The sequence below is a fragment of the Drosophila tropicalis genome, unplaced genomic scaffold (genome assembly GCF_018151085.1).
Source record: "Drosophila tropicalis isolate 14030-0801.00 unplaced genomic scaffold, ASM1815108v1 contig_904, whole genome shotgun sequence".
Lineage (NCBI taxonomy): Eukaryota > Metazoa > Arthropoda > Insecta > Diptera > Drosophilidae > Drosophila > Drosophila tropicalis.
In genome coordinates, this window is record NW_027173404.1 from 59,648 (window position 1) to 66,543 (window position 6,896).

The 6,896-nt window shown below is 36.0% G+C and overlaps 1 long non-coding RNA gene across 3 annotated transcripts; it reads left to right on the forward strand.

Moving 5' to 3' along the window:
* Positions 1-355: 355 nt before the first annotated feature.
* On the forward strand, positions 356-1,970 carry LOC137586114 (uncharacterized). 3 transcript variants are annotated; one of them, XR_011033693.1, is made up of 3 exons: positions 356-370; positions 674-1,482; positions 1,545-1,970. It is a non-coding gene; the product is annotated as an uncharacterized lncRNA (long non-coding RNA). The 3 variants fall into 3 exon arrangements; XR_011033692.1 differs by lacking the exon at positions 356-370 and adding an exon at positions 551-565; XR_011033691.1 differs by lacking the exon at positions 356-370 and having other exon boundaries at positions 404-1,482.
* The last annotated feature ends 4,926 nt before the right edge of the window (positions 1,971-6,896 follow it).

The window sequence follows — 6,896 nt, forward strand, 5'->3', positions numbered from 1 at the left end:
AAAAATTTTGCCACGCCCAATTCCGCCCCCGCAAATCAAACAAAACTGATTTTGTCAAAAACTAACAAAGCTAAAGTCAAAAAATTTAGTAATTTCACTGGCTTAGTATGCGCGCAGAGTATACATCTTCTCATATTTTGCCACGTCGACTTTCGCCTCCATAATTTGTAAAAAACCGATTTCCTTCTGTAGTTTTTGATTTCGCATTTAAATTCGCCAGACTAACTATTTCTACCAAACTACCAAATCGGACAAGAAACATGCAAAATATGAGTATGAACGTGCATAAGGCCAGGATTGGCCGTTGGCTAGTAGCGGCGCTAGAGTGCTCGTGTGTTTGTGGAGTGAGCGAGATAGCACATAGTATGAGGCATGTAAAAACAATTTAATAGACATACATCTGGTTTTCGAAATTTAAAATATTTGTTTCACCTGGTGAAACCCAAGTCGGCGAGTCGACTTACTTCATTATATATATAAGATTAGATACCTATACAGATCGGCTCTGCTCAACCGCTGCTACTACGTGCATACACACAAGCGCAGCTCTATATAAACCATATGTGTATGCGTGCCGTGCTTTGTGAACTTATCTTTTCTTTATTACTAGAATTGCTTTACTTTCAGTTCTTCTAATAGTGTTATGGTTTACTAATCCTAATAATCCTTTCAGTTTATGTCGAAAAGAAATGTTACTGCGACCAGCAATCCATTCGATGGCCGTTATATACCCCGAACTGAGCATCTGGAGTGGATAAATGGAAAACTGAATTCAAATTATATGCATCTAAATGACTTGTGTTCCGGCCTATTTTTAGCTCTTTGATATCTTTAAATCTGATGAAGAAAGTGAAATGGGCAACCACTACGGATTTTGATCATATACAGAAATTCTGATTACTAAAGATGAGTTTCCATCGCACGTATGGGCAGAAGAATATTCCTGTACACTTGCTGATAAAGGGTACTCTTTAGGATCATTTGCGATTTGATCGTTGGGTTTACAAGTTCTTCTTGATAAAATTAACAATCATCTGCTGCAGTTAATTATGATACCCCGGCAAAAGTACACGCACTCTCCCAGTGGAGATCGTAAGCTCAGTCGCAATGCGAAGCGGACTACAACACAATTCTCGCTTAAAATTACCTAATCGAAGATCTTGAAACCGGCTGCTACCATGCAACTTAGCGAGAGACCACAATTGAGAATCGCTTGAGTGCACCACCAGTTCAGCGCAAGCTAAGAGTCAGCAGATCATCAACGAGGACAAGCAAAAGATTTCCAAAACAAGTCGAAGACGGTTTCAATGAGGTTAAATTGCCTGAAATATGGAATAAGTCATAATAATCCGATTCCATATATATATCATTACATTCGACAAGCAATACTGATCAAGAGGTATCTAAACAGGTTAAGTCCACCGATGATACTGTGATAAATAAACTAAAGAAGGCCCAAAATACTAAAACGATTTGGTACAAGTAATTAAAACGCGCCGGAATTTAATTTTAACCTAGTTTTAAACACAATGATTTATTTACAGGCAAGTATTCACCCACGATATGTTTCGGGCTAAAGTAAAACTGGAGTTAAAAGTGCGGGTGGTCGGCGTAACCGTATTCGCTTTTGGAAAAACATTTCTACCACTCCCTCCCTGCTGTTCACTCAGTGGCGTGAACACTAATGATGACAAATCAAGGCAACATGAAATCGCTTCGAAGTGGTTAATAAAAGGATTAAGCCACTGATGGAAGATATACACGAATAGACCAAGCTAGATTTCATATTTCATATATTATCTAAATATCAATGTAAAAATCCTCTTTGAACCGAGTTGAGATCTTAACTATGTTTTATGCACAAGAGTCTATGGATTCCAAAAATTATTTAGTTTTTCCAAAATTAACAGTTGTGTAGAGCAATGCTTATAACAAACACCATTTTAGAATAAACTAACATTTAAGTGTGATTACATCAGCTACTTATTTTTGCACGTCCGCACTCTGTAACGTGAAGCTATACACTGATTTGTCCCTAATAAATGCCTGTATAAATGAGCGTAGTTGTCGGTATCTACCTTATTACTAAGTCTTATATTTGTCAGGGTATTTTTTATCTGCAGCATTTCGAAAGTGAACCGTTTGGTGTAATGTTTTTCTTCATTTACCATGTTTGCTGCAGTAAAATGGAAGGTGAATGTCCACCGCACGTTGGCCGCACAGTGCCATAAGTGCCGCTTTTTGTATATTGAAGTGTACCTATGTAATTTTCTTCAGTTTTCTGCATTATTCCCGTTGCATGGTATTTTATAAACTACATTGCTCTTGTCCATTGTATTAATCTTGCTTTTTGTCCTGTTGAATATACCTCCGTAACGTGTTGTTGGGTTTTGTGTGTTATACAGTGTTGTAGCGATCCGAGTTTGCTAGTCTTTCCGACAGTTGTGGGACGCATATGACGGACATAATGCGTTTTGTTATGGGTTCTCTATTTGTTTTCTTACTGTGAGTTATTAGTAACGTCCTTATCCTTTAAAATTTGTCTTATTTCTACCTCTGTTTTTTTATGAAAAATGGTCCGATACGTTGAGCATCCGTTGTATACAACCTCTTGCTGTATTCATTATCATTGACTTCGGATGTTTTGAGTTGAAGTTGATGATTCGTTCTGATGCTGTTGGTTTTTTTTTACCATTTTAATTGAAGCTCGTTTCCTCGTCTGTGTATTGATGAATCTAGATATAGGCATTTCCGGAAAAAGGTCAACCACAGGACCCAAACATAAAGTTCCAAATATCCGTATTTTTTTCATTATATTTTATTAAGAAATGTTCCAAATGTACAGTTTTGAATAGTAGTAGTGAAAAAAAGGTCAAATGTACAAAATATTTGTAAGAAAAGTTGAGTTTGTGTTTTTAGTAAACTTGTTACATTTTTAAGAGATTACTCTTTAAATTATTTACTGCATTAGAGGTTCTGTAACCGTAAATGTTCTGCTCTTAAATGAAACTTAGACACGTGAACTAACCGTAAAAAATATAAAGAGAGCCGTAAGAGTACGATTTTACCGTAATTTCGCTTATTTGTCAAGTCATTTTTTTTTGTCGTGTGAGTGACCGAAAAACAGTGAAAGTTTTCTTAGCACATACATTTTTCCAGAAACAATCATATAAACAACGTCTAGTCACAAAATTGAAATTGGATCATCTGCTCCATCACATTGGATCAATTTGGGTTATAGCGTGCTCGTGGCGAATCAGGCACTTGTCTCTGCGGATCACATAATCTGTTTTACTGTTTTAAACCAAAACTTTAAAATTATTTGAAATTCCGAAATTTCTTTTTCAGCGTTATTTCAAAACTCATCTTTAATATAAAAAAATATATTCCACAACATAAAAATATATACATCAACTTCTCAACTAATCGCAAAATTCAAATGGTATCCTCCAGAAGCTATATTTCAAACGATAAGAGCGTTCTTTGATCGCATCGGCACTCTCCGCATCCATCCAGATCTCGACCTGTTCATTAATGCAAATATCTGTGTCGTTTTCAGGGGAAGAGCGCGGCAGATTTTTTTGAATAACTACTGCCCATTTCTCTGTCGAAATATTACAGTTCTGGCTTTCTAGGAGCTTAAAAATAAGTTTCAGGCTACACTCCACTTTTGGCCATGTAACTCTTGCAGCGGTTAACCGTAAGAAATTAATAAGACTTATGTCCTCAAACTGTCCCATAGAACAAATATTTCTTGCCACCCATTCCATTGTATCTTCATCAGCGGCTGCCTCGAACAGTCGTCCATTGAACTCCGTTACGGGAGCCACTTCATTGAATGAGGCATGCAACGCTTCTATAATCCTGGAAACTGCCGAAGAAATCTTCAAGATGGTAATAATCCTTCGCACAATCTGAAGAGACCACCAGCACAAACGGCCTGTTTTCTGGCAATATATCCATGTATGGTGGCCGCAGTCCATTTTCCTCCGTTTCCAGGTCCGATTCGGATTCGACTGGTTTAGTCCTGGACTTAATCCCGCAGCCTCCCATACCGCAAGCCTCTATTATGGCTCCAACGGATGACGTGCTTGGAATACTCTCCTCACTAAATTCGACATCATTTTTGAACCTAAATTCAATAGACAGAATATTCTGTTATATCTAATTCGGATCTTCTATTCCTTGCGCTTACTTCTTAGAAGGCATAGGATTTTCGCGTGTATTGCCCTTTCGCTTTAGACCGCGTTTGCAATCATATGTGGAATCGCTGCTAGACCCAGAGCAAAGATCAATGACTAAAGAATCCGACACCTGGTTATCGACTAACGGAACCGCAACATCCTCTGCTTTAAGAGAAAACAGTATCAAGCCCACCATATTGTTTCCGTTATAGCATGACAACACCGGCTTGCTGCGTTTCTTGTTGCCTAGACCAGCTACTTCTGTAACGAGATCGGATTCAGCTAACGTAACACCTGATGCGGTTATCTTCAACATTTCCGATTGCACTTTTAGATGCCGTTCAAGTTCTGACTTCAGGTCATATATCGTAGCTGAGATCGGCAGCTGCATAGCCAATTGCTGAAAAGGAACACTTAGATATGATTATGAAAAGTTATATCCTTACGATCACCAACCTTCCCGGATTCCATGATTAACTTAACAGTTAAAACGGTTTGCCATTTCAGCATTTCTTTACTGAATCTACAGGAATTGTCCTTCGTTATTTGTTGTTTATTTTTGGCATTTTAAAATATGTTAAAAAAAAACCGAAACAATTGTAGGATAATCATCCAAGATTGTATTAAGTTTGAATATTTATATGGGACACAAATATGTTTTTTGCATTTGAGCTCAGTTTATTCAATGATTCTTGATTCTGATACATTTGTTAATTAAAGCTAAGACCGCGTAGCTGCTTTGCTAGCAATGCAGGCAGAGGAACGGTATGCTTATGTATAAACATATTTATGTATAAATGTATAAATGTTTACATAAGAGTATGTATGTGTATATGCCGCCGCAGCGGGAGAGTGAGGTTATATCATATTGCATATCGACACACGTAGTTATAACCGAATCCATGCGGACGTGAGTATATTGGGGTATCATCATTGACTACGATTCGGATTTTCACGTTTGTCGACTTTGCATTTACATTTGCATTTATAGTTTTAAATCAGTTCGCGTACCTCGTTCTTTGCGTAATTGCTTACGTTAGCTTCAGTATTTAATTCAATCTCGTCGACATTTAATGTATTTAAATTATTCTTATCAACACCGAAATTTCCGTTTCAAACTCGATGCTGTCACGTTTTTTACAATTATTCATGATTAATTTTTACTTTCACACTTTTACAAAATTCTTCGCGTTAATAGCAAGTCTTCGTCAAGAAATTGTAGATCAATTACTAAAAATACTGATTTTAATTTCTTGTCCGTATTACGAATGGTTGTTTGATTGAACACATGGCTTTTTCCTATTTTCGATCAGCCATCATTTCGTGCAATTGAGCACTATTCGTAGTCGGCTTGATTCTTGAAGGCGCCTTTTTTAGTTTTAACCAGTTAGAAATACCTCGCTCGCTCGCAACAAAAAAGCTTTTATATGTAATCCTTTTAATGACAGTTTTGCAAATATAAATATTTGTAAATCATTCCAATAAACTATGGTTACAAGATAATCGAATTCATTAATTTGTACTTCGATGGAAAGGGTATCTTCACCATTAAACGATTTAATTGAATATTCAACGTTATGAAAATTTAAAGCAAGTCTTGGCTACTGAAGGGTTGAATTTGTCTCTTTCATCTTGTACATAATTATCGTTAACTTCAATATTACCATCTTCTTCGTTGTCGCTTTCGTCATTCACGGTATTAAAGTTAGCATCAGGTAGTAAATTTACGTTTGACAGATTACAAAATATAAACTTGAAATTCACATTTGTCGAAATGTTAAAACGTTTGACAAATTCGTGGAACGTTGCCTTTTTTCTCTTCGTGGAACCGCTTAAGGTTTTACTTCTTTGATTTTTTACAGAAAACATTTGTTCATCTTATTCGGCGTTTTAGCACTTTATTATTTCTCGCTCATTATATTGTTATATTTTTTTAAGTTCAACCTAACGATTGAGCCGTCATATTTTCCTTCGATTAATTTAGTCGATAATAGAGAGGACACGGGCACACTTACTCAAGCACGATAAAATTTATTCATAAAATAAATAAGCATTTTTTACACATTAATAAAAAAAGAAACTGAATTAATCTGTGAATAACACATTTCAGTAATTTTGCCAATAAAGTAAGGGTTAATGTAATCAATTACCACGTTTTTTAATCGATTACTTTACTTCAAAATTTAAAAATGTGATTTAAAATCGTTCATCTTAGTAGTCCTTTGTTCAAGATCAAAGCAATCCATGACTTAAAAATTAAGGCCCTCGAACTCAACCTACTAAAAATCGTTTCTAAAAAACATCACAGTCAAACACTTCTTTTAGATAATATTATACTTTTTTTCTATCTTGTAGTTTTCGTCCTTTACAAGTTTTTTAAAATTGAAAATGGTTTTCTTGTAAAAAAAAGCGAAACGTGAAATATTTTGTTACAGTTCGGTAAGTGTAACATAATTATTAAGCGATTTGGGTATTTAACTGACTTGGTCCTTAGGGATTACCGATACGGGCGGTACTTATTAATTCTAATCTTCTGACGTGGCTGACCACCTCATCCTACAGGACTATTAAACTCCCAAAAGTATACAGTTCTCGAATCTGAGATTGAATTTTTTTGATAAGTACTTGGCAAGTGAACATACCCACGGAGCAACTTAAAACAATGCGGAAGCAAACTACCACCATTCTAGGTTTTTATGTTCCTTACGAAAT